General features: G+C 38.5%; 1 protein-coding gene and 1 pseudogene across 9 annotated transcripts in view; one reads left to right on the forward strand and one right to left on the reverse strand.

Moving 5' to 3' along the window:
* FSIP2 (fibrous sheath interacting protein 2) overlaps window positions 1–25,084 on the reverse strand; it is a 203,027-nt gene that overhangs the window by 93,359 nt on the left and 84,584 nt on the right. The gene's annotated exons all lie outside the window — the stretch shown is intronic.
* Window positions 2,109–3,244, forward strand: LOC108383848 (transmembrane emp24 domain-containing protein 2 pseudogene; annotated as a pseudogene).

The following is a 25,084-nucleotide window of genomic DNA, read 5'->3' on the forward strand; positions in this document are numbered from 1 at the left end:
ATTTTGTCTCAATTAAAGGTATTTAGGATGAGAAGCATGTTTGGGAAGTATGTGTGTCGTTATATAGTCTTTGTTTTGTTATTAATAGAAGGGAAGCAGAGCATGGTAGTCAAGAATATGGGCTAAGTCAGACAGAACTCAGTGCTGTTCTGCCACTCGGATAGGTAACTAATTCCTTCAGGCCTCAGTTTCCCATCTGTCAAAGGAGCTCTTACTACCACCTTAAGTTTGCCCTGAGGCTGTGATTGCACTGAATATGTGCATATGTTCACCATATTCCCTAGGAAGAACCCCATAATGACAGATTGGTCTTTCTCATGCATATGTGTCACAGCATAGAACACGAACACAGGTATGTCCCTAGTGACTCCCCTTTCCTTCAAGAAAAAGTCATGCCTCACCTGATAAACTGTTTATGATAGATCAGGAGCAAAAAGGGATCAGTGCAGAGAGAGGGGAGGCAAGGTACAAGGACAGAGGTGTTGAAAGCATGTGGATATTAAAGCAGAGAATCTTAACATCAGTTGGTGGGAAGGGAAGTAGTAAGATGAAAAAAAGCAGGGAGGCTTTAAAGTATTTTGTTTGGGTCTAGGTATGACCCTCATAGAATTCAGATGATCAATGTTAAGGTCTTTAATAATTTTATAATTAGTTGTGATGCTTTTAAGAAATCAAAGGAACCGGGGTGCACTCTGTAATAAATGCACTTTAGCTTTTTGTTCTTTCCATTAGTGATAATGTGTATGTTAGATGATATAAAGATCCAGCCACATTCCTTACTGAATTCCTTTTAACAGTGTAGTTGGTATGTTTTTCTCAAGCTGGAGTTTCAGAGCTTTCCCAAAGCATTTCCATTAGATATTACATAATTTGCTGAAAACATAATGTATAAACTTGAGCACATTTTCAAAGCTTAACTGCTAAAAACATTCCTGAATTGTTGGGTTCACAAAAATTGGCTAAAGATCAAGACTGTGCATTGTAGCATCAACATTTCCATTCGATTTGTCCTTTCTCATACACAGAAGATGGTTATAAACTTCCATAGCAGCTGGCCACATTTGGGTGTAACTTGTCTCTGTGATAGCTGTTAAAACAAAAGGGTTTTTTCCTGACTTGAATCTATGCTCTCATGTTCATTAGTTTTTACTTTTAACTAAGAAAGCCATCCTGACCAACCCCCTACAACCATGTGTGTGTCTTTCTATACACTTAGTTACACTATAAATCATCAACATAAATCACAACATATTGACTCCAAACATCAGAAAAATGTCAAGGGAGAGTTGAATTAAGTTTAACATTGATTCAAGCAAACTATGTGCTGACTTGTTTACTGCAATTTTGGACGATTCCAAGGAACTACAAAAGCAAATATATTGTTTCAGGAGCAGCAATGGAGTCATATTCATTCAGCTATTTCAATAGTGCCCAAAAGAAGTTATTAACAAATGTTGTGCTGGTTTCAAAGTTGTTTTACTATGTGGTTTCGCATTTCAAGGTGCTCAAAACAACAGCAAAAGTATATTGAAATGAATCCTGTCTTCATTGTACTGTCTTTTTGAGAACTAACAATAGCATATTTTAGCCGCAGAGAATGTGGCATCTGTCACAGACAGCAAAACAAAGAAAAGTGAGAAGGACAAAGAAAGAGAAAGAGGGTGTCATGGCTCAGAAATTATGTTATATTCTGTCATATTCATTATCCACCTAAAATGCAAAACATCGTATCAGATGCTTATAACTCATGTCTTAAAGGAAAAAAATAAGCTCAGTGAATTAAGTTGGTTCATTCAAGATCACACATGTGATAAAAAGCAGGGCTGGTGCTTGTCTAATATAAAGTCCCTGAAATCTACACTGCACTATAGAGTCTGAAAGTTGATGAATGTCACAATAAATATTGATTGACACCTTAAATAGCTATGGCTGTGTGTTTCTTTTATTTTAATAAACATATACTGAAATCTATAAATTCATAAAAAATTATCTAATACTGTCTTCAAAGTTCATAATTTCAGGGTAAAAATAATTGAGTAATTAGGCTTCTTTTCTCCCCTCCATGAAAAATCTTTAAAGGTAGAATATATATATTTTTTAAATTCGTAACTTCATAGGAAAGGAAAAGGGCTCTCATTGGCTGAACAATATCTGAAAATTGGAAGATGATGTGATTTGGATTGGATGAAGATATTGTACACAAAGTAAAAGTAGCACTTCAAAAGCAGAAGCAACTCTGGGAATATTCAGGTTTGGTGTTCCCAATACATGGATGGGGAGAGAATAGTGTTGTAGCACTGATTAGAAATATTGACTCATGGAGCTGAAGCGGCGGTGGCTGAGGAGGCAGCGGTGGCGGCAGCGGCTGCTGCTCCGGAGGCCGCAGTCCCGGTCCTGGCTTCGCCTCCAGCTCCACCATGGTGACGCTCACTAAGCTGCTGGTGCTCCCGACCGCCCTCCTGGCCACGAACTCTGGCTACTTCGTCAGCATCGACGCGCATGCCGAGGAGTGCTTCTTCGAGCGGGTCACCTCGGGCACCAAGATGGGCCTGATCTTCGAGGTGGCCGAGGGCGGCTTCCTGGACATCGACGTGGAGATCACAGGGCCTGATAATAAAGGAATTTATAAAGGAGATCGAGAGTCCAGTGGGAAGTACACATTTGCTGCTCATATGGATGGTACATACAAATTTTGTTTTAGCAATAGGATGTCCACCATGACTCCAAAGATAGTGATGTTTACCACTGATATCGGGGAGGCCCCAAAAGGACAAGACATGGAAACAGAAGCTCACCAGAACAAGCTAGAAGAAATGATTAATGAGCTAGCAGTGGCGATGACAGCTGTAAAACATGAACAAGAGTACATGGAAGTTCGGGAGAGAATACACAGAGCAATCAACGACAACACAAACAGCAGAGTGGTCCCCCGGCCCTTCTTTGAAGCTCTTGTTTTAGTTGCCATGACATTGGGACCGATCTACTACCTGAAGAGATTTTTTGAAGTCCAGAGGGTTGTTTAAAAAGCCTTTTCCTGATGATCTCAAACTCCTAATTCACTGTTTACCAAACATTTTGTTCATAGTGTCATTAGTTTCTACATTTTTATTTTCTGAACTGTACCTTCACAGCTTATGTTTCTTTGTGATTAATAGACACTGGGGAAAAACACCTTTTTAGCAAAGTTATAGTAAAAATTTGACATTTGATTGGCATAATTTGTTATATGAATTCTGCCTCCATTATACAGGTCCTTGCAAAACTTAAACACTATAAATGAAATATAGGCATATCGTCCTTACAATATCTTGTTTTGTTTTCATAATATGCAGTTTGTTCGGGACAGTACTTCACTAGAATAACTGGATTCTTTGGATCTCTTATCCTTCAGTTCAAGTCACTAAAGATTTATTTTGTTGAGTTTGTATGAGAAACAACTATCTAAATCTTGACATTTTCTACCCTGCCTAATGGTGTAGCTCTGTGACTTTGGAGTGTGCTGTCAGGTTGGTACTTTTATACTTGTCTATCTTGTTTTTGCTTTAAAGATAAGACTTAACCTGACAACATTTTTCTCCCTAAATTTTTATTTTGAACCTTAGGATTTAATCACCTCCACTTAATATTGATAACACAAGCAGCTAATAACCTTTCTTTGGTTTCTGCCTAATCTTGTAAGAAGTCTTGATTAAAGCCAATTCTCTGGGTGTTTCAGTGAACCGTAGTTTTTTTCTTTTAATGCTGGTATATCCACTTTTTCCATTCTTCGGACATAGGATGTATGCATTTATATAATTGGAAGAATCTGGATTCTGATGCCAAAGGGTTAAAGCCTCTTGGATTTCATTGCAGTGATATACAGCTACTATTTTATTTCTGATCAGTGGCATTTTGGCCATTGTTTAATTAGGGTACCGAACATCACTGTCAGTACTAGGGTTTTGTTTTTCTTGGGTCTTTTTTGGCACATGTGAATTTTATTTTGGATAAAATGAAAAGACTTTCTTTTGGTCTCTGACGATAGGTTTAAAATTAAAGGAGCATCTGGTTTTACTGTGGAGATGATCCAGGATTATGTTGGGACTGATGTATATTCGTTACTTGTATATTCTTTTTGGATCTTTGCAAGGGGAAAGCTACAAGTAACGAGTTTTATATAATTAATTTAAATTTGTTACAGGTTTTCATGTTCAGGATAAACAATTTTTCAACCTTGGGTAAAAATACTTGCAACAATTGAAGGTGACTGTGTTTTACCTTAGGACAACTGTTGCATGTCAACTTTGTGTGTGTGTGTGAGAAAAACTCCTCAAAATTGAATTAAAAGATGTAAATTTCAAATTGGTTGTGTATCTTATCTGCCCCAGGTTCAGTAAATAAACAGTTTTTTAAAAAAAAAGAAATATTGACTCATGAACCACATACACATACGCTAAGCAGCCAGTAAGTATTACATGCATTTCCCAGTAACTGGAGAACTGAGAGTGGACACGTGACCTGAAGAAACCAGGTAAGGTTCCAGGTGGCTGGTAAAACCTCAGAGAAATGGCGAGACCCCTGAGAAGGAAAGCAGCTATTGGCAAATTGTGCTTCTCAACATCTCTTCTGGTCTTCTTTCCATCAACCACTAAGTAGAGTCTGGCCACAGTGAACCTAAACAGTGTCCATAGCCTGACAAATAGGAAATTCCAGAGACCAAAATGGACATAATGAATCACTGACTATTTGAGGAAAACCAATACCCAAAAGGAATAGACTAAACAAACTAAGTAAGCGTATACAGAAAGATGTTAAAAGAGGCTTAATTTATCTTTACACAGATACGTTAGGACATAGTATCTGTTAAAGAGAATAGGGTGTCATGAAAATATAAATGATATATTGTATATACTAAATACTTAAAAGAGGAGTAGATAGTAAAATGTACACCACTGAAGAGTGAAGAAGAGAGCTCCAAGAAGAAGTAGAATGGAAAATTCTGTAAGAATATGGTGCAAAGTGAAAAAGGAAAAAGAGGAGCTATTGAGGTAAAATACAAGAGCTGTGGTCTGCATGTACTTAGAAATCCAAGACCGAGAGTAAAGGAAAGTGTAGAAGAAACTTTCTCAAGCAGAGGAAGGACACTAGCCTTCAGGTTGAAAGGAATTACTTAGAGCTTAGAAAGATACATTTACAAGACAAGCATGGTGAATCTTTAGAAAATCAAAGATAAACAGAAAGTTGTAAATGCTTTTAAATATGGAAGAAAAGGAGAGAAAAAGATTTGACATATGGTAATTTAGAATTCTATTGACATCAAGTTTTTTATCACCGATTTTGGATGTAGGTAGACATTGGAGCAGTGTCTTGAGAGTCCTGAAGAAATGTATATAGTTACAATAACTAATTTAAAATTCAATTAAAATAATTAAAATTGATGTTGGGAAGATTGTAGAAAGACAGTGGTGGTGGCCATGATCCAGTCTCCCTGGATTTTCTTACAAACACACAGGAAAACAGAACAGTTAGCAAAATGAAACCACACAGCCAACATTTAAGTGACAAGTTATCTCCGTAAATCCAAAAACACAAGTGGGTGGGATAAACTGCTGACAGCAACACCTACGTGCTCTTTATGCCTGAGCAAGAAAAAGCAGAAGAAAGCAGTGGAAGTCTAATGAACTGGAAAACAGTAGAACACAAAACAAGAGCTGATAGGTATCCACTGGGAAGCACACCAAGCCAACTGGAGAATAGCAGTTGAAACAGAAATGGTTCTGGCCATAGGAAGTGCAGCAAAAAGCTTGCACTCAGTATGCCAAAGGAATTGGAATGATTTCCACTGTCTATTTCGTCTTTGATCAGTTTGGTAAGTCTAGTTTGTCAAGAAATTTGCTTTTTTCATTTATATTTTGAATTCTCGTTTAATTCCCCAAGGAAAATTTCTGGGAAATAAATGAGAGGTGGAGCCTGGAGAGATTTTGCATTATTTCCAGACTGCGGTGACAGTCTGTGTGCCAGTAGCACTTGGTCTTCTGGCCAAGAGTATTAACAAGGACCAGATTTACCCTCCAACCTGAAGTAACTGAAGAAATGGACACAGTGTGTGAAATAATGGTTTTTAAGACAATGTCCATCAAGCAACTGAGGATAATAAACCCTGAGAGGTGGGAAACAAATGAAGTGAGCCAGGATTATCCCAATTTACTGCCTGGGGAGTTTACAGGCCATGGCAGGGAGTTGGCACCCAGGCAGTGCTCCTTGCTGCCCCTGGGTTGAGAAGTAAGAGATTTGGGAGGCCAGGTCACCTCGAGTTCACGGACCAGAGTGCCATAAAGGAGAAAGATAACTGCACAGAGAGAGCACCCTGGAGAGCAGCTGCTGGAGAATTTGCCCCTGGTTGTGCTGTAATGAAACACAACAGACTATGTCGTTAGTTGAACGTCAGTTAAAATCTTAGCTTGCTCCTTTGCCTTTGTGAGCCTAGTTTCTTAGGCAACAATTAAACTATCACATGCACATTCATTAACTTGCATATTTATTTTTCTTGGAATCTGTCCTACAGAGTTATATGAGCTGTTTGTCATGGCAAAGAGTAGAAAGTGGTCTATATGCTCTTCAATACAACAATGGCTTAATGTAGAGCACCTAAACTAAATGGCATACCAGTCCGAATGTAAAGAAGTAATACATTTGTGCACAAAAGATTTGTAAATAAAAAAGCAAATAGAAAATATCAGAGCTTTTATATACTCTTTGGGGGAATTCAAATTGGTATAATCACTTTGAAAAAAACTTACAAATACTTAGTAAATTTAAAGATGTATCTACTTGATGACCGAGTAATCCTACTCATAATTATATACCCTAGAGACACTCTTGTGTTTGAGCACCAGTGGAGGGACAAATGAATGTTCAAAGACTCACTATTTGTAAGAGAAGAGCAAAACTAAAGTTAAAAAATCCAACCATGCATAATTTTTATATTCTTGAGTAATAACATGTAACAAATTAAAACACGTCCATTCCTATTCTCCAGCTTTGGCTTCTACAGATCACGTATTTATGGTCTCCAGTTCTCAGTACAGTGCTGGCTCCATAATCTCAGTAACAAGGACATTTATAGGGTTGTCCCAGCCAAGATTTCATTAGGGTGTAATCAACATTAAGTTTTATAAATGCTACCAACTGGCTGTCTCACAAATAATTGTGTGGTGTTTGTATGCATGTTGCCAGGCTAAAATAGAATGGGAACCTAAACAAAAACAAAGTATATGAATATATAGAATCAAATTCTGGGTTTACCACAAGTTATGTATTTAGCAAAGAGCAATTTGTTTTCCCTCCAGAGGCCACTGGGAGTGGAACTAGGTAATCTCAAAGGGTATGTCTCCTCACAAGTTCTATGATTGGTCATTTTATTAGTACATATATTCTATATTTCTGAATTTTAAAGGTAGTAGTGTAAAGGCAGTTTTTAAAATTTAAGTTTTTAAATTTAAATTCTTGTAGAATAGAATTTGTTATAATAAAAAAGTTCCTTTTAAAAAATGCCAGCAGAACCCTCATTGTGTACAGATATATAGTAAGCAATAAAAAGTAGTGTAGACGTTCTATAAAAATGGAGTGAAATTTTTAAATCTCCATCCAGAACTGCGGTTAGTCTCACTTACACTTTAAATAAGTAAAAATGACACATGAGTAGTATCTCTAGCGTCTCTGTGATGTATGATAGTGTGATTTTTATCGATAATTTTATGGGCTGTACAAATAAAACTATTCTTTTTTGTAACTCAGGACTCATGTTTTAGATCTCTGAGTAATGTCATACTCTTGTCACAAGGCCACTTGCAACAGAAATTGAAGTCAAGAAAACTTAAGTGAAAATAAACATGCTATGGCTTTGCTGTTCGTTCATTTATTCACTCATTCTAGTATTTATTGGTTACCTACAGCAACACGGATTTAATTAAGGAAAATGAACTCTTACTGTTAATCAGGAATGGATGCGATTAAATTTTTCATTGGTAAGAGCACCTCCATTTGGGAGGACCTCTGAGGATGAGACGCAGTTCTTGGAGCAGTCCTAACAAGGTCATGCCAGCCTTATATGACTTACTGTAATTGTTTGTGTTTATTTTATTTATTTTGTCTACTTAGAGCTCATCTTCCATAAATACAGTAATCACCTCCCTTAAGCGGAAAATATATTGAGAAAAATAATAGTTACAAGAAAGCTGAGGGTTGTAAGTTTACAAGTGAATAAGAAATATCCATAGTTCTGAAAACTCTAAATATTTTCACTTTAATAAGCTTAACTGAGATTTTCTGAAATAAATAAAGATTAATTTTTATTGTGACAACAGTTAGTTGCCCTTTAATACTAAAATAGTGTCAGTAGATATTATTGGTAAATCTTTTTTTTTTTACAATCTATCTTTCCAAAGATAAAATAGAAGTCTATTTTTTGATACCACAGCATGGACAATGCCAATTTAAATTGATGACTGTTCCTACATTCTGGTGGGAAAAACTTTAATTCCAACTGCATAGCTTTCCTGTAAGAGGCAAAGAAATCCTGCATATTATCAGGAGGAGTCTTAAAACAACCTATCCACTGCACAAAGCAAAAGAATGATAGAGTGGCTATTAAATGTGTCTGATTTCTTTTCCTAAAATTAGTATTTGTTAATATTGTGCTTTTTATCAGATATTTCATAGTGCAAAGAGCAGATGGAAAATAGATTTGTGATTTAGCAGAATATTTCAGAGTATATGCCCTAAAAGTTAAATCATACTGTGAAATATTTGGAGCCGAAGCCGTAATTCTATGGCTGGGAGCTAGGAATATGAGTTACCTTGGGTGGTTCCCGTAGCACGTGCAATGAATGGAATGAATGCCTGGAGCTCAGTAGCACAGAAGATTGAGTGACTACTGTTGCCTGCAGAGAAGGTGGAAAGGAATTGCATTACTAACAAGGAAGTGGATTTTTAATTTATGTTCTTCTCTTAAAATGGGTAATCATCCAGAGCATTTAGTGAATCTCATTCCTCTCAACTCCATGAAGATATCTCATCTCGCTGAATAGGCAGGATATTTTGATACGGCTTACATAAAATATCTCTTCAACAAATGGTTAGCCTAGGCTGAAGCACTTTATACATACTGGTTGGGATTTCTCTAGAGAAGTCTGTTCTGAAAAGTCAAGGACTAGTGGACACAGAGGCAGCACGTATCAGCCTGTAACATCAGTGTTAGAGAAAGGAAAGGTAGGACAGAAAAAGGAGAAAAAAGCCTTAAGGCATTTCCAGATCGGAGATTTAAAGCCAGAGAAAATCCTTGTGGCAAAATGTTATGCATTTAACATTCATAACAACAATGAAAATAAATAATTGATATTCTTTGTATATCACTTTAATTTTTCTGTAGTACTTTGTGTATAGGCAAAGAAGAATCAGTAAAATTACTTTCTTTTTTTCAGACAGAACATAAACTTGAAATAACTTGCTTTATGATAGTCGGGTAGTTAGAGATTTTCTTAACGCAAGAAATCTGGGACCTCAGAGTAAGACTGATGCTTAAGGCTACTGAAATCAAGTCCCAAGCTCTCTTATACAAAGTGCTTGAAATTCATCAGTCCTGTCCTTAAAACTAGAGAAAGCTGGATAAACTGAAAATCAATGACTTTCCTTGGACTGATCAGAGAAATGAAATTGAAGAGCAATGAACTGAAGTCTGAAGAGAGTTGTATCCAGAGAGATTACAGAAATGGATATGCTGATCAGGTGCAGAAGCCCTTGAAGCCATAAACTAGTAGAAACACTTAAATGACAATGTTCTCATTTAATTCTCAAAACTCTCTTATTTGGTAGGTAATCTTATTATTACTGTATCACAGGGGAGGAAACTGAGTCTCAGAGATGTTAAGTAATTTATCCAAGGTCATAACTTCAGGATGTAAACCCAAATTTGCCTGATTCTAGTAGTGTGCTGGTCACCAATTAACAACCGCCTCTGGGCGGAAGTACTGGGCGGGAGGGCGGGGTGTTCATTTGCCTGTTTTCCTGGTGTGAATACTTCCAACATGGCTTGTTTCAAGCTACCAAAGTGGCGTCACTAAACACAGTGCCACATATCCAAGGTAGTTGAGGGCTCTTATATACCCCATGGAAAGCAGAACCAGGTCCACTATAGCAGGGCATCTATTCCAGGGTTTTCAAATGATAAAGTTAATTTTTTTTAAATTGCCATACTGACAAAGAAAGATGCAATATATATTAACAGGGTCTAATAATTTTTAGCTTTTTTTTTTTTTGAAGTTTATTAAAACAAACACCAGGCAGGGAGTTTGTTAAGCTAGACTTTAATGAGAAGCTTGGAAATGGGCCTTTCAGGATTGCTGAAGAAGCATGACACAGAATTCTAACTGTACTAAGGCAGAATAGATGAATAGTTCAGAGTATGAACTGTGGTGCACGACTGCCAGATTAAATGCCAGCTCTGGTACTTGCAGCTGTGAAAACTCAAAACTCAGTTCTCTCCTCCATCCTAGATCTTGAGATTTTATTGTATGTGACCCAAAGTGACTCATGACTAGCTTCTCTTAGTCCTGGCTCACCAGGTTTGTGGACACTAACATACGTAGTGCTAGTTTCAGGTTCAATGTATTAGACAAGTAGGTAATACAAAATCAAATTGAATAATAATGTAATATTTTACATATGAATAGGACAGCTTACAAAGCAATGGCCTGCCTATTTCCTATTTGATTATTACTAAATCACAGTCTTCTGAACGGGGTTGGGTATGGACCAATATTATATGTGAGAGAATGACATTTCAGAGGTAAGAAATATTCTAGCTGAGATCTGAAACCATGCATTTCCAATTCTAAGCTCTGTGTATTTTCTGGTAAGCGATGGAAGCTAAATCTAAATTAAACAGCCAGATACGGCAGAGACAGAGCACACTTGTTAAAATGCATTTATGATTCAGTTACGTTTTAATTAAGGAATAAAAACAAATTGCCTTATTTTAACTAAATAATTGTCTCCCCAGAATATTACATGTGAGTGTAATTTCTCTTTTGAAGGGCTGCTCTTTCCAAATATGAAAGACCTAAGCCTCACTTACCAGAAAGAAATTTCATGCCATAAACACATTTTTTTTCCTACAAGAAAAAAAAAATCAATCAACTTTTAAAGAGTAGAAAAAGCTCTTCCACAATTTTTTTTATTAGCGGAGCATGAATGTAACATAAGCAGTAATATACTCCCTGACTTAGTTTAATTTGAGTTGGTATTAAGCATCTGCTAGGAACTATGTCATGGGGCAGAACAGAACATGATTAATTGCCAACTGAGAGGCATCAATTGTAAGTTTTTGAAGAGTTCAGATAAGAAAAAGAGGTCTTCAGGCTGTGGGGGGAGGGGAAGGCTTTATCGCAGGTACACAGGGCAGCTGCTGTGAGTCGTCACTGACAATGCGCTACAGTGAGAGTAAAGGGACAGGATTACCATAGACATTGGTTTCATTTAACCTCCATTCTCTGAATATGATGAAGAGTACAGTTGGGAGTATTTTCCAATTTTAGAACAAGTGGAAAGAAATTAAGAATGTTATTGTAAGATATTTCTTGATCAGTTCAAGGAATATTTGAATATAATTCAGTTCAGAAAAATGCAAACTCATTTATCTAGAGAAGAAAAAAATTTAGGAACCCAGTATTTAATGTTAAAATTGATATATTTTAATTAGGCACACTATAGGATTACTAAATGTACTAAACTGATTAAAAACAATTTTTTTGTGTTTAAGCAATCTGTGAGAGGTAAGTTAGTAGGACAACCAGTAAAGCTTTAACAGTGATTCATAACCTGTATCCCTCTGGGTCTGTTTGAAAGATATAAGTTCTGTCTGGAAAAGTTATTCTAAGTGTATCTACATATAATTTTCATTGAGTTTTGTTCATTGTTTTCCTGAATTCCACACAAGTATTCAGGTATGAATCCCTGCTTTCTTAAAATAGTTCAGTATTAGGTTTTGAGCCAATTATCCATCATTACAAATTACATCTTGACTCTCGGTGTCACTAATTCCAAGACTTGCCTTGTAAGAATAGGAATTTTATGTGGTGCCGCATACCATGATCAGTTTCTTATCATTCATTTTTAGTGATTTTAAAAATTTTAGTAACTCTCAAGGAATGTGTCTTGAGATAAGCAAGAAATTGCTTTTTGTATTTTCACTATTGATACAAGTACAGTGCTTTTACTCAGCTACAATGCTTGAAGGATCTTGGCCTTAGTGCTGGTCAATCCCAAAAGGATTCTATTAAGTTGTTAAGGCTGACTTTAGTTGGCATGTATTCTGGAGTTAGCTGGGTGTCTGGTATCTTACTTGTCTTCCTCTTTCTAGTCCCCTTTCTGCCTGTTTGTTTTCTATTCTGATTTTAATGTCAGAACAGTGAGAGATGCTCACACTGTACCAGATTGTGACGAAGCTTGACACTGAGTTTTCAAGGTTAATATATTTGCCCAAGGACATATGACCAGCAGGTACCAACAATGAATGAAATTATAATGTACACTAGCTTCTTTTGTCTAAAATTCTATTTTATTGCTGTTGCTGTTACATTGTTTGTCTTATTGTTGTTGGCTCTATTACATTTTTATTTCATTGTCTGCCTTAGCTCTTCTGAACGTTCCCCTGCTTCATATTTTACTTTACCTTATCCTACGTGTAGTATAGAAGAATCCAGCACAGATAGTAGGAATAAATTTTGGTAAATAGCCAGAAAACATAAACCTTGAACTAGTTCTGATAACCATGAACTGTGAAACACACAGTTCAAAGTCCAAAAGATATCCAGTATGTGAAAGCACTTGGAAATCAAAAAGTGAAAATCAAATTCAAGGGCTTATTATTGTTAACAGTAACAATAATAATTGAGTAATTTTTTCATGAAATATTTGGAGCTTAAATTCTGAAATAATAAGATGTCTGCATCTGTGTGGGTAAAATTGCAGTATTTCCAGAATCTCTCGCCTGGCCTTAGTGCATCTCCATATCAATAGGTGATAAAAGGTGGTTGGAAGCAAGTATGCACTGGGACCAGAGAGGTGTGTTGGGTGCCCTTTTGCACCCAGGTGGCCAGAGTCATGGGTAAACAGAAGTAGACGACTTCTTATAAGCAATAAATGAGTTTGTCTGACTTTATTTCTCCCTTTGACTGATTTCGGCTTCAAAGGTTATTTGCCCCAGGCTGGGAATATATTTTCCTCCCAGAGTTATAATCTGCCATGTGGTAACAAACTTTGATATGTCTTAAATATTTAATTTGAATTAATATTAAATGTTAACATTCACTTAGCTGTCACTGAAGGTGAATATTCAGGATCCTTACTTGGAAGAAATGTGGAGTCTAGTGAGGGAGACAGGTTAACAGAGGTTATAATAGAGACGTATCCCCAGGAGAGTGATGATTGCACTGGCCACAGTAGCTGGCCCTCCTTTTCTATAAAGCTGAACTTCTTGCTATTGCCGTAATCCTCCATACTGTGTGCTCTAAATTTGAAGGAAATTGACTGAGCATTTGTAAAAGACATCTGTTGATTTTACCTGCCTCAAATTCCTTCTTCATTCTTCTGGCATCACATTCCCTCTTGCCTGAGAGGCTCCCATTCCACATAATGATCTTACCATGGGGTGTTTCCATAACCAAAGGTATGAAAATCAGAATCTTACTTGTGATTTTATGACAAAGTGGAGAAGCAGTTCAATTTCACTAGAAGTGGTCATTAAGTTTTGAAATTCTAAACCTGCTGCAGCCCCCCCTGCCCGCCTGAGAGCCTGCCTGAGAATGCCGCCACCACATACTCAGCAAAGCTGATAAAAGCAGAGTCAGTTACTTGCTGATTTTGTTTAAACCTCAGTGCTTATCCATATCTGAAGCTACGCTGTGCTGTAGATTTTCCCCTTCCAAAAACTGACCAGTTACTTTCTTATTTTAAGCTAAGTTGAAATTCTGTTATTTTCAAGTGAGTTTTACTAATGCAGTATTATAAAAGATTCTGTAACTGTCCATTCCTGTTCCTTCCAGAAAGACTGACAACATGAGGAGAAAGATAAAATGCTCCTTTCTTTGTCTCTGTAGTGTATCTGTAATTAGATCAGAAAGAGTCTAGGGGAATAGTCAGTCTTGATACATATTACAGCTTTTTAAAATTTATGAAGAATGATTTTCCTTCTCTTTAATATTAGTTGTGTAATACATCTTACCCCATAATTAACTGAGCATATTACCAATTCTTTAGGCAAAGTGCAAAGAATTCTGCTTCAGGCAATGCTGACAAGACAGAAGCTACCTGCAATACGATGGCACTTGTTAAATTTTACATGCTACTTATGACCTTGAGTTTCTCTTGGAGTGTGTCCTTGCACTATAGGGCGCATACAGAGAGATTTGGAAAGTTGGAGATAAGGTTAGAAAAGATTCTGGTTTTCACAGCATTGATAAGAAATATCCTGCTTTCAATGACAGGTTTCTAAAGTCAAATGTTCTTCATAGTAATTGACTCCCTCTTATTTTAATTTTACTTTTAATTAATTATCTTCATTTAATTTCATTAATTAATTTAACCATTGATCCTAAATGTAGTTTCTCTAATGGAATATGACATATATACCAAAATAAACATCCTGGGGAGTTTTAATAAGGAAATCTCTAAGATTTTGAAATGGCCTGCTTAGAAAAGTAAAATCACCTGCTTTTTAACTGTGTGAATACACAATTAAATTTTGGGTATAAAGCAGATATTTTAAAACAGCAGTAAATTAAGAATCAGGATATATATATCTCCAAAAGAGATTTATCTTAAAGAACTGGATCATGCAATTGTGGAGGTGCAAGTTCAAAACCTGCAGAATAGAGCAGCTAGCTGGTAATCAAGGGGAGATTGCCATCCAAGTTCACACCTTCTCAGGGATTAGCTTCCTCCTTGGTGAAAAGAACTCAGGACCTCCTATAATTACAAGTTCACAAGCTCACTCCTGGACAGTCTTAGGACAAAAATACTGATGGTTGCCTTGCCATCAATTACTCTCAGTTTTTCCTATAACGGCATATTCATAGCCTGTCATCACCTTAGGTATTTTACATCTTTCAAGATCATTATAAATTGATTTGGTTTGAATTTGGCAATCCAGGGAAAAGCGATTTTGCAAGAGGAACTAAATTCGTGCTTTTAGAACTGTGGTAAGGTTGAGTTTTCATAGTGGGAGTTCAAGACTAGGCAGGTTAGGCCAATCATGGTTATCATGTTCCATAAGGGAAGATTCTTTTTACTTCCCTGTAGATATGAATAAGGATGTGGATAGTCCAGGACCCTGCTGACAACCACTTTCGGATCGTGAAGGAGAGAATCTGCCTGGAAAAAAGCACTGACACAGGTAGAAGTACCAAGAAATGGGGAAAGAGAAACGGCATCTCTGTGCTATTGTTTGGATCCTGGAGAAAAAGAGTTGTGACATCAAACCTAACATTGGATAATCTAACTTAGGGTACATTAGCCAATAATTTCTACTGTTTTTAGAATGTCATTTTCTGACTGAATTTTCTAATAATTTCAACTGAAGGCAACCTACCTGAAATAGCTCTGTCTCTAAATAACATTAGCTTTGGTATATTTCTGGATAAAGGTTTCATTGTGTATATAATCAACATTCTGAGGACATCTAGGGTTTTTTGAGGGGTTAAAGAATATGAAAATATCAGAAACTCTCACATGTAGAAGGAAGGAAGAGAGGAAGGGAGAGAGAGAGAGGGAGGGAGGGAGGGAGGAAAACAAAAGAAATTCTCATACCAGAAAATATAAGTAACTTTATAACAACTAATAGGAACAAATGGTCAAAATTCTTTCTCTCTCAGATCCCAAATCTCATAATTTATTCTGGAGTTCTGTCCTTAGGCAATGCACACCTGCAGAGGCACAGATCATACTAAAAAGGTACGGAGCTAAAAAGGAAGCCCACTAGGTTTCCAAGTGTCATAAGACAAGCTTTTTAAAGTAAAGATCATCTTGATTTCCATTTTGTGGGTTTTTCTCCATTCTCCTAGCCAGACATTAATAACCATGTTAAATAGCATATATCAGTGTTAATAAGCTTCAATTTAAATAATACCATGTTTGAATTTCAACTAAAGTAGTTCAGTTCTAGTGAGAGTTTTGGCTCATTCAGAGGGGTCCTATTGAGAAGTTAAAACATATTTTCAGTGATTCTTCCATGACTCAGACCCTTTTTTTAATAAGATTTTCTTCAGAAAACACATATAAAGGCTTACTATTCTTTTAAGCATTCTCTAAGCAATTTTTTAAAAATTGAGAATGGATTCAGTTTGTGGGAAAAGGCCAAATTTTATAATGCCAACCTGGTGGCTATGTTGATATGGTAAGTTAATTATGTTTGGTAATGACAGTTTTTATTATTTTAAACTGAAAATTGTAAAGAAACTATGAAGGAACTATGTTCATGTAAGGATATTATTTTCTCTTCTGATTTGAATAAGAGAATGAATATCACCCACCACAAAAAAAGAAACACGGGAGCCAGGATGGCGGCGTGAGTAGAGCAGTGGAAATCTCCTCCCAAAAACACATAGAGCTATGAAAATATAACAAAGAAAAATCTTCCTAAAATAGAGACCACAGGACACAGGACAACATCCAGACCACATCCACACCTGCAAGAACCCAGCGCCATGTGGAAGGGGTAAGATACAAGCCCCGGCCCGGGGGGGACACGAGCGCCCCTCCCCCCGGCTCCCGGCAGGTGGAAAGAAACCGGAGCGGTTTTTTTTTTGGCGAGTGCTTTTGGAAGCCTTAAAGGGACAGGGACCCCGGTGTTAGGGAGGCAGGGTGGCGGGACCGATGAGCAGGTGCCTGGGACCGGTGCCTGAGGACAAAGAATATCCCGCGTTTCTCCCTGCAGGACCGGCGGGCGGGTGCCTGAGACCGGCGCCTGAGGACGGAGGAAATCGCGCGTTTTTCCCCTTTTTTTATTCTCTTTTTGGCGAGCGCTTTTTGGAAGCCTTAAAGGGACAGGGACCCCGGTGCTAGGGAGGCAGGGTGGCGGGACTGGTGAGCGGGTGCCTGGGACCGGCGCCTGAGGACAAAGAATATCCCACGTTCTTCCCTGAGGGACCGGGGGGCGGGTGCCTGAGAACGGCACTTGAGGACAGAGGAAATCGCGCGTTTTTCCCCACTTTTTTTTTTTCTCTTTTTTGCGAGTGCTTTTTGGAAGCCTAAAAGGGACAGGGACCCCGGTACTAGGGAGGCAGGGCGGCGGGACTGGTGAGCGGGTGCCTGGGACCGGAGCCTGAGGACAAAGAATATCGCGCGTTTTTCCCTGTGGGACCGATGGGCGGGTGCCTGAGACCGGCACCTGAGGACGGAGGAAATCGCGCGTTTTTCCCCTTTTTTTCTCTCTTTTTGGCGAGTGCTTTTGGAAGCCTTAAAGGGACAGGGACCCCGATGCTAGGGAGGCAGGGCAGCGGGACTGGTGAGCGGGTGCCTGGGACCAGCGCCTGAGGACAAAGAATATCGAGCGTTCCTTCCCTACGGGACCGGTGGGTGGGTGCTTTTTGGAAGCCTTGAAAGGACAGGGACCCTGGTGATAGGGAGACAGGGCAGCAGGACCAGTGAGCGGGTGTCTGGGACCGGCACCTGATGACAAAAAAAAAAAAAAAAAAATCGCGTATTTTTTCCTTTTTTTTTCTTTCTGTTCCCTCTCTCATTGTTGCTGTTGTTGTTTTGGTTGGGAGAGTGCTTTTTGGAAGTCTTAAAGGGGCAGGACAGGTCATTTAGACGAGAGGCAGGGAATCTGGGGATCTCTGGGCACTCTAACCCCCTGGGCAACAGGAAGCACAGAGGCACCTTACGGAGATAAATAGCCCCCCGGCCGCTCCCCCTCCAACGGGGCTCCACCATTTTGGAGGAAGAGCCCCAGCCAGGCCAAGCCCACAGCAACAGCGGAGATAAACCCCAAAGCAACTGGGCAGGAAGCAGAAGCCCTGTCTGCGCACAGCTGCCAAGCACAAGCCACTAGAGGTCGCTATTCTCCCAGGAGAAGAACACAAAGCAACAAGAAGGGAAGCTCTTCCAGCGGTCACTTGTACCAGATCTGCAAACTATCTCTATCACCTTGAAAAGGCAAAACTACAGGCAGACAAAGATCACAGAGACAACACCTGAGAGGGAGACAGACCTAACCAGTCCTCCTGAAAAAGAATTCAAAATAAAAGTCATGAACATGCTGACGGAGATGCAGAGAAAAATGCAAGAGCAATGGGATGAGATGCAGAGAAAAATGCAAAGGCAGTGGGATGAGATGCAGAGAAAAACGCAAGAGCAGTGGGATGAAGTCCAGAAGGAGATCACAGAGGTCAGGAAGGAGATCACAGAAGTGAAACAATTCCTGGAAGGATTTATAAGCAGAACGGATAAGATGCAAGAGGCCACTGAAGGAATAGAAGCCAGAGAACAGGAACGTATAGAAGCTGACATAGAGAGAGATAAAAGGATCTCCAGGAATGAAACAACACTAAGAGAAATATGTGACCAATACAAAAGGAATAATATTCGTATTACAGGGATACCAGAAGAAGAAGAAAGAGGAAAAGGGATAGAAAGTCTCTTTGAAGAAATTATTGCTGAAAAGTTCCCCAAACTGGGGGAGGAAATAATCGAACAGACCATGGAATTACACAGAACTCCCAACAGAAAGGATCCAAGGAGGACAACACCAAGACACATAGTAATTAAAATGGCAAGGATCAAGGACAAGGAAAGAGTTTTAAAGGCAGCTAGAGAGAAAAAGGTCACCTTTAAAGGAAAACCCATCAGGCTAACATCAGACTTCTCGACAGAAACCCTACAGGCCAGAAGAAAATGGCATGATATACTTAATGCAATGAAACAGAAGGGCCTTGAACCAAGGATACTGTATCCAGCACGACTATCATTTAAATATGATGGTGGGATTAAACAATTCCCAGACAAGCAAAAGCTGAGGGAATTTGCTTCCCACAAACCACCTCTACAGGGCATCCTACAGGGACTGCTCTAGATGGGAGCACCCCTAAAAAGAGCACAGAACAAAACACACAACATATGAAGAAGGGAGGAGGAGGAATAAGAAGGGAGAGAAGAAAAGACTCTCCAGACAGTGTATATAACAGCTCAATAAGCGAGCTAAGTTAGGCAGTAAGATACTAAAGAAGCTAACCTTGAACCTTTGGTAACCACGAATCTAAAGCCTGCAATGGCAAAAAGTACATATCTCTCAATAGTCACCCTAAATGTAAATGGACTTAATGCACCAATCAAAAGACATAGAGTAATAGAATGGATAAAAAAGCAAGACCCATCTATATGCTGCTTACAAGAAACTCACCTTAAACCCAAAGATAAGCATACACTAAAAGTCAAGGGATGGAAAAACATATTTCAGGTAAACAACAGTGAGAAGAAAGCAGCGGTAGCAGTACTAATATCAGACAAAATAGACATCAAAACAAAGAAAGTAACAAGAGATAAAGAAGGATACTACATAATGATAAAGGGCTCAGTCCAACAAGAGGATATAACCATTCTAAATACATATGCACCCAATACAGGAGCACCAGCATATGTGAAGCAAATACCAACAGAACTAAAGAGGGAAATAGACTGCAATGCATTCATTGTAGGAGACTTCAACACACCACTCACCCCAAAGGATAGATCCACCGGGCAGAAAATAAGTAAAGACACACAGGCACTGAACAACACACTAGAACAGATGGACCTAATAGACATCTATAGAACTCTACATCCAAAAGCAACAGGATATACATTCTTCTCAAGTGCACATGGAACATTCTCCAGAATAGACCACATACTAGCAAACAAAGAGAGCCTCAGTAAATTCCAAAATATTGAAATCCTACCAACCAATTTTTCAGACTACAAAGGTATGAAAGTAGAAATAAATTCTACAAAGAAAACAAAAAGGCTCACAAACACATGGAGGCTTAACAACATGCTACTAAATAATCAATGGATCAATGAACAAATCAAAATAGAGATCAAGGAATATATAGAAACAAATGACAACAACAACACTAAGCCCCAACTTCTGTGGGATGCAGCGAAAGCAGTCTTAAGAGGAAAGTATATAGCAATCCAGGCACACTTGAAGAAGGAAGAACAATCCCAAATGAATAGTCTAACATCACAATTATTAAAACTGGAAAAAGAAGAACAAATGAGGCCTAAAGTCAGCAGAAGGAGGGACATAATAAAGATCAGAGAAGAAATAAACAAAACTGAGAAGAATAAAACAATAGCAAGAATCAACGAAACCAAGAGCTGGTTCTTCGAGAAAATAAACAAAATAGATAAGCCTCTAGCCCAACTTATTAAGAGAAAAAGAGAGTCAACACAAATCAACATAATCAGAAATGAGAATGGAAAAATCACGACAGACTCCACAGAAATACAAAGAATTATTAAAGACTACTATGAAAACCTATATGCCAACAAGCTGGAAAACCTAGAAGAAATGGAAAACTTCCTAGAAAAATACAACCTCCCACGACTGACCAAGGAAGAAACACAAAAGTTAAACAAACCAATTACAAGGAAAGAAATTGAAACAGTAATCAAAAAACTACCCAAGAACAAAACCCGGGGGCCGGACGGATTTACCTCGGAATTTTATCAGACACAGAGAGAAGACATAATACCCATTCTCCTTAAAGTGTTCCACAAAATAGAAGAAGAGGGAATACTCCCAAACTCATTCTATGAGGCCAACATCACCCTAATATCAAAACCAGGCAAAGACCCCACCAAAAAAGAAAATTACAGACCAATATCCCTGATGAATGTAGATGCAAAAATACTCAATAAAATATTAGCAAACAGAATTCAACAGTATATCAAAAGGATCATACACCATGACCAAGTGGGGTTCATCCCAGGGATGAAAGGATGATACAACATTCGAAAATCCATCAACATCATCCACCACATCAACAAAAAGAAAGACAAAAACCACATGATCATCTCCATAGATGCTGAAAAAGCATTTGACAAAATTCAACATCCATTCATGATAAAAACTCTCAGCAAAATGGGAATAGAGGGCAAGTACCTCAACATAATAAAGGCCATATATGATAAACCCACAGCCAGCATTATACTGAACAGCGAGAATCTGAAAGCATTTCCTCTGAGATCGGGAACCAGACAGGAATGCCCACTCTCCCCACTGTTATTTAACATAGTACTGGAGGTCCTAGCCACGGCAATCAGACAAAACAAAGAAATACAAGAAATCCAGATTGGTAAAGAAGAAGTTAAACTGTCACTATTTGCAGATGATATGATACTGTAGATAAAAAACCCTAAGGACTCCACTCCAAAACTACTAGAACTGATATCGGAATACAGCAAAGTTGCAGGATACAAAATTAACACACAGAAATCTGTAGCTTTCCTATACACTAACAACGAATCAATAGAAAGAGAAATCAGGAAAACAATTCCATTCACCATTGCATCAAAAACAATAAAATACCTAGGAATAAACCTAACCAAAGAAGTGAAAGACTTATACTCTGAAAACTACAAGTCACTCTTAAGAGAAATTAAAGGGGACGCTAATAAATGGAAACTCATCCCATGATCATGACTAGGAAGAATTAATATCGTCAAAATGGCCATTCTGCCCAAAGCAATATACAGATTTCATGCAATCCCTCTCAAATTACCAGCAACATTCTTCAATGAATTGGAACAAATAATTCAAAAATTCATATGGAAATACCAAAGACCCCGAATAGCCATAGCAATCCTGAAAAAGAAGAATAAAGTAGGAGGGATCTCACTCCCCAACTTCAAGCTCTACTACAAAGCCATAGTAATCAAGACAATTTGGTACTGGCACAAGAACAGAGCCACAGACCAGTGGAACAGATTAGAGACCCCAGAGATTAACCCAAACATATATGGTCAATTAATATTTGATAAAGGAGCCATGGACATACAATGGCAAAATGACAGTCTCTTCAACAGATGGTGCTGGCAAAACTGGACAGCTACATGTAGGAGAATGAAACTGGACCATTGTCTAACCCCATATACAAAGGTAAACTCAAAATGGATCAAAGACCTGAATGTAAGTCATGAAACCATTAAACTCTTGGAAAAAAACATAGGCAAAAACCTCTTAGACATAAACATGAGTGATCTCTTCTTGAACATATCTCCCCGGGCAAGGAAAACAACAGCAAAAATGAGCAAGTGGGACTACATTAAGCTGAAAAGCTTCTGTACAGCGAAAGACACCATCAATAGAACAAAAAGGAACCCTACAGTATGGGAGAATATATTTGAAAATGACAGATCCGATAAAGGCTTGACGTCCAGAATATATAAAGAGCTCACATGCCTCAACAAACAAAAAACAAACAACCCAATTAAAAAATGGGCAGAGGAACTGAACAGACAGTTCTCCAAAAAAGAAATACAGATGGCCAAGAGACACATGAAAAGATGCTCCACATCGCTAATTATCAGAGAAATGCAAATTAAAACTACAATGAGGTATCACCTCACACCAGCAAGGATAGCTGCCATCCAAAAGACAAACAACAACAAATGTTGGCAAGGCTGTGGAGAAAGGGGAACCCTCCTACACTGCTGGTGGGAATGTAAATTAGTTCAACCATTGTGGAAAGCAGTATGGAGGTGCATCAAAATGCTCAAAACAGACCTACCATTTGACCCAGGAATTCCACTCCTAGGAATTTACCCTAAGAATGCAGCAATCAAGTTTGAGAAAGACAGATGCACCCCTATGTTTATCGCAGCACTATTTACAATAGCCAAGAATTGGAAGCAACCTAAATGTCCATCGGTAGATGAATGGATAAAGAAGATGTGGTACATATACACAATGTAATACTACTCAGCCATAAGAAGTGGAAAAATCCAACCATTTGCAGCAACATTGATGGAGCTGGAGAGTATTATGCTCAGTGAAATAAGCCAAGTGGAGAAAGAGAAATACCAAATGATTTCACTCATCTGAGGAGTATAGGAACAAAGGAAAAACTGAAGGAACAAAACAGCAGTGGAATTACAGAACCCAAAAATGGACTAACAGGTACCAAAGGGAAAGGAACTGGGGAGGATTTGTGGGCAGGGAGGGATAAGGGGGGGGATGAAGAAGCGGGGTATTAAGATTAGCATGCATGGGGGGGAGGGAGAAAGGGGAGGGTGGGCTGCACAACACAGAGAGGACAAGTAGTGACTCTACAACATTTTGCTAAGCTGATGGACAGTAACCTTGATGTGGTTGTTAGGGAGGACCTGATATAGGGGAGAGCATAGTAAACATAGTATTCTTCATGTAAGTGTAGATTAAAAATTAAAAAAAAAAAAAAAAGAAAGAAAGAAAAGAGGGATTACTCCTTAACAGGATAAAACTATTGGTAAATCAAAGATCAACGCATGCTTTAAATATCCTTAATGTTGATCACTTAAAGGGTGTCAGATGATCAGCTATGGAGGTACTCTTTTCTGATAATATTCCTTTCTCTTAATTAAAAAAAAAAAAAAGCAGTTTCTGTGTGCTGACCTCCAATGAGTTCTGCACAGTGGTGTAGAGGGCATGTCAAAGTGTGGGCAAAGGGTCTGTTTGTTTCTATGCAGAAGATCAAGGCCTAGCTTGGATACCCAGAAAATGAACTAAGATACGATATGAGGAGGAGCTTCCGGCATCAGCACTCTCTGGAGGACTTGTGCCGGGGGATGATCATCAAAAAGCCTCCACAGGGATCCGGACGATGCTGCGGTTGTGGCTGCATCCAGCCCACCGTCTCCTGGACTTGCCATAGGAATGAGGAGGGAGATGTCTAGGCTGGCATGTGCATACAGTGAGACAACGAATTTGACCGGATCTGTACTGTTGGAACTCAACCAGGAGTTGGGAGGGGTGCAAGTTGTAGCACTCCAAAATCTCATGACTATAGACTATCTACAGTTAAAAGAACATATGGGATGTGAACAGATCCCAGAAATGGGCTGCTTTAATTTGTCTGATGGTTCAAGTACAGTTGAACAATATCCATCATATCATAGATAAATTTTCACAAATGCCTAGGGTGCCTAAATGGTTTTCTTGGCTTCACTGGAGATGGATGGTAATTACAGATTTGCTTTGTTTATGTCACCGTATTCCTATTATGTTAATATGTGTGTGCAAATTAGTAGTTTAAAACCTATACATACTTAAGGTACTCTACAAGAAGATATGTCAAAGAATTAATCAATCCTCCCATGTTTCCTTCATATGCTACATCTATAGCTCTTCTTCTTCCTTCCTAATTACAACCCTTAAATAGAATTCGTGCCTCATATCGAATTTACCGAGTATCATAATTCCTCCAGGTGGTAAAGATACCTCGAGACAAGTGCTGGGCATAGAAGCCACAGGGCATAAATCTGCAAAGAAGTAAAAAGCTAACCTTTGCAAACAATATGGCTTCTCTCTCACTTACCAACTTTACATTTCCCTGTATGGCCCCGGAAGATGACTGGTTAGCCAGAGACGGGTAAGATTCCTCAAGGGAGGAACAACCTAAGACAGGCACAGTCGCAGGGGGGCCATCAGGTGAGAATTTGGGGATCAACAGAGGTGAGGCTCAGAACCTCACCCCCCCTGATTTGAGAGAAATCTTCTGCATCCGTGGATGTCTTGCTGCCCTTGTCTAGCCTGGATTAATACTTAGTCCATAGGCACACACCTGATCATCTGATCATCTACATTTGCCCTCTTACAGCACTAAACTATGTTTTCTACCTTTATCTTGCATCTACCTACCACTTCAGCATTTTATTAAAAATAAAAATAATAATAATAATAGGAGAAATGTGGGATCAACATATAAATCAAGTACAAAAATCAAACGAATATTCATATTCGACCTGATTGTTTATAGGTCATAATGCATGATCAAAACCAAAAGTTTCTGTGATGAATGCCCTTGTACTGTTC

The sequence above is a fragment of the Manis javanica genome, chromosome 12 (genome assembly GCF_040802235.1).
Source record: "Manis javanica isolate MJ-LG chromosome 12, MJ_LKY, whole genome shotgun sequence".
NCBI classification, from domain to species: Eukaryota; Metazoa; Chordata; class Mammalia; order Pholidota; family Manidae; genus Manis; species Manis javanica.